The following is a 3,589-nucleotide window of genomic DNA, read 5'->3' on the forward strand; positions in this document are numbered from 1 at the left end:
AGATCCCAAAATCCCCCATTCAAACATGACCACTGGGAGTTATAATCCAAAATCCAAAAAATAACTTTCTGAGCTCTGCTACAATCCTCAGTGGACAGAATACCTTTGTGGTTCAATACGACTTTGTTCACCTCTAAAAGTTTGTTTTGCATCTACTTCTGCAGTGGTCACCCTTCAATTTCTTGGCTGGCAATAATGAAATCCCCGAATAGGAAGATAGTAATATGATTTTCTCATGCATTCCTTTCCAGAGATAATGCAATCACCCACTTCGAGTATGAACATAGGTATAAAACATAAAGGCCCTAAAATATGCAAAAGGCACAGATCCATGTGATGTTGGAAGCTAATCAGGGTCAGCCCTAGGCTGTTATTGGATGGGAGGCACCAAATTACTACCAAGGTGCCTGTGGCTCTAGTTCAGAAGAAGGACTGGCAAAACCACTCTGAGTATCCTGCCTAAGAAAACCCCAGAAGATTCAGGGGGTCGCCATTAAGTCGCGACTTGAAGACAGATATATACTGTACACACAAACACACACAAATGTATCCAGTGGCCCTTCTTATACCACTGATTTTTTATAACGGATTCAAGCATACCGGTTTGAAAATGTTCCAGAACAGTATAAATTTACCTTGATTTTCCCTTTTTATAAGGGGGACACTTTGCTATGTCATTATATTTATGGGACTTGAGCATACACAGATTTTGTTATAACGGGGGATCTTGGAACCAAACCCCAGTCTATAAACAGGGTCCACTGTATAAATCTATTATAACACACATATAAAGAGAGCCAGTGTAGTGTGTGGTTCAGCATTGGACTATGGCCTTGGAGCCCAAGGTTCACATCCCTACTTAGCCATGGAAACCCCAGTGGGTGACCTTGGCATAGTCAAACACTCTCAGGAGTTTATTGCATGGGCGGACATCAGCTAAATCCCACACAGAAATGAGATTTCAATCCAGGAAAAAATCCTGCAAAAGTGGGATCCTTTTCAGTGACATCAGGGGCATTGAACTTAATGTGACATTAGCCCACACAGAAGTCACAAAATCGTGCTGCTTTTTACTTCAGAAAAATCCTGAGAAGTAAAAAGTGGCACGTTTTGCTCACTTTTTGTATGGGTTAATGTTGTCAATGCTTTCGCAGGATTTTTTGGGAAATTTCAATCCTTGTTTTGCATTGGGATTTGGACATTTCATAGATGAAAACTGGGATATGTTTAGTCACGCGACATCGTCAAAACGTTGTAGGCAACACAGGAGCAAAAGTTATTACGAGGAGAACGCATATTTTACAGTGGTACCCCCGGGATACGATGCGCGGCCTTACGAATTCCGGGTTCGAAAAACAACCATTAAAAACGTTCCGGGTTACGCAGGTTTTTGGGTTACGAAAAAATTTTTGGCTTTTCGGCGCTATTTCGCGAAATGCGGCTTTTTCCCATTTAGCGCTATGGCTTTTTCGCCTACGAAGGTTTTCGGGTTACGAACGTGGCGGCGGAACGATTATTGTAACCCGGGGTACCACTGTATTTGAGAAGAGAAAACCTGGAATTTATGTACTGAGGTTAAAGGTGCATCTACACTGTAAAAGTAATGATAGTGTGATACCACTTTAATGGCCATGGCACCATCCTACAGAATCCTGAAATTTGTAGTTTGTGAAGCAACAGCATGCTTTGGCGGTGGAGGAAGTAGGAAACATCTGCACGAGCGGAGCTCCCATTGAGGTGGTTGTGGTGCAGGGGGAGGTGGGTTGGCGTAGGAGAAAGGACTTGCGTTACAGAGGAAGGCGAGATTGATGCGTCATATCTATCTCCCTTCCGGTCCTCCTCCTAACCCAAAGGACCTGAGGGTCATTCAACCGTTGCCACAAACCCTGTCTCTGCTCCTGTGCAATGCCAGTTCTATAACAACAACAAGACCCACATCATCCACAATCTGTTGGAGGATAGTAATTGTGACCTGGTTTGACATTACTGAAACTGGCTGGGCCTGAGGGGGATGTGTGTGGGCGCAGGCCCTCCCTGCGGGTTTCAGTGAGGACCAGTCCAGGTTTAGGTGGACGGGGGGGGGGGTGTTGCCTTGGTACATAAGAACACCTTGTCTCTCACCAGGAACCACACCCGTCAAACTTCCTTATCGAGTTGTATTTACTTGACCCTGAAGGCCGGGACAGTCTAGGGACTTGTTGTGATTGGCCACCCTGTGCGCTAACAGACTCCTTAACGAGCGTGACACAGTTGGTCTCGGTAGCTTGAGTGCTGGAAACACCCAGGCTACTTGTCCTGGGTGACTTCAAACATCCCCTTTGCGGCCACACATATTCCATCCGGTGCGGCTTCTTGCTTGGGAATTCATGGCTACCATGGCGGCCATGGGCCTGTCCCAATTGGTCTCGGGGTCCGACGCATTTTGCGGCGGGTATTACACTTGATTTGTGTATTTTGTACGGACGTGGAAAATCCGTGGCGAAATAACTAACATTTCCGCCCTGTCATGGACGCGATCATTTCCCTGGTGGAGGCCAAAAAATCAAGGGCCTACCCCGACTCCCCCCGGGGGTGGCGGACTATTAGAATGGTCCCACCTCGAAGGCTGATGGAAACCCAAAAGGTTCCAGGAAGCCCTAGAGGCGTACATGGTTGGAAATGACGGGACTCTGTTGATGTCCCTGACTGGTATTTGGGGATACCGGTCTTTTAGGGCTATACACAGGATCGCTCCCAAAGGCCCTCTCAGGCCTGCTTCCAAGCGGACAAAGCCCCTGGTATACGGAAGATCTCCGGGCGAGGAGGAAGCAGGTTCTGCGACGGCTAGAGCATCGCTGGCGAAGAAACACCTTACGCTTAGCCGACAAGACTCTTTTAGGACCGCTCTTGGAGGACTATGAGAGCGGCAATACAGACAGCTAAGAACTCGTTCTATGGTGTCGATCGCGTCTGGTATGGAGTCGCGTCCAGCGATAGTTGTTCAGGGTAGTCAGGGAGCTAATCGCTCCTCCTGCCCAAACCAGATCCTTGAACCTTCTAGGCCTGCTGCGACCAATTTACAACTTTCTTCGCGGATAACAATCTCTCGGATAACGAAGGTTTAAGCCGGCATTGGGCAGAACCCCAAAGTAGATGGTGTCCAGAGCCTCCGTGGACTCTATTAAAACTGGATCAGTTTAAGTTGGTTAGTACCGATGATGTGGACAAGATCCTTGGAAGCGTTCGGAAGACAACCTGCTCTCTCGATCCTTCCCTCATGGTCGCGGCTCAGGGGGGACCGGTTGGTAACTTTCATTATTACACCGGAATTATAAAATACATTTTGAGGGATGGGCAATTTCCATCCAGTTTAAAATTGGCCATAGTCAACCGGTGCTCAAAAAGCCCTCCCTCGACCCCTGATGCATAAGAATTACCGGCCAGTTTCGCTATTGCCCTTTTGGGGAAGGTGATTGAGAGGGCTGTGCAATCCAGCTTCAATCGATCTATTGACGAAACGGATTATCTGGACCCATTTCAAACGGCTTCTTTCGGGCGGGTTAGGGCTTGAGACCGCCATGGTCGCCTTTGGTCGCTGATCTCCGTCTGG

The sequence above is a fragment of the Sceloporus undulatus genome, chromosome 4 (genome assembly GCF_019175285.1).
Source record: "Sceloporus undulatus isolate JIND9_A2432 ecotype Alabama chromosome 4, SceUnd_v1.1, whole genome shotgun sequence".
In the NCBI taxonomy this organism is placed as follows: Eukaryota; Metazoa; Chordata; class Lepidosauria; order Squamata; family Phrynosomatidae; genus Sceloporus; species Sceloporus undulatus.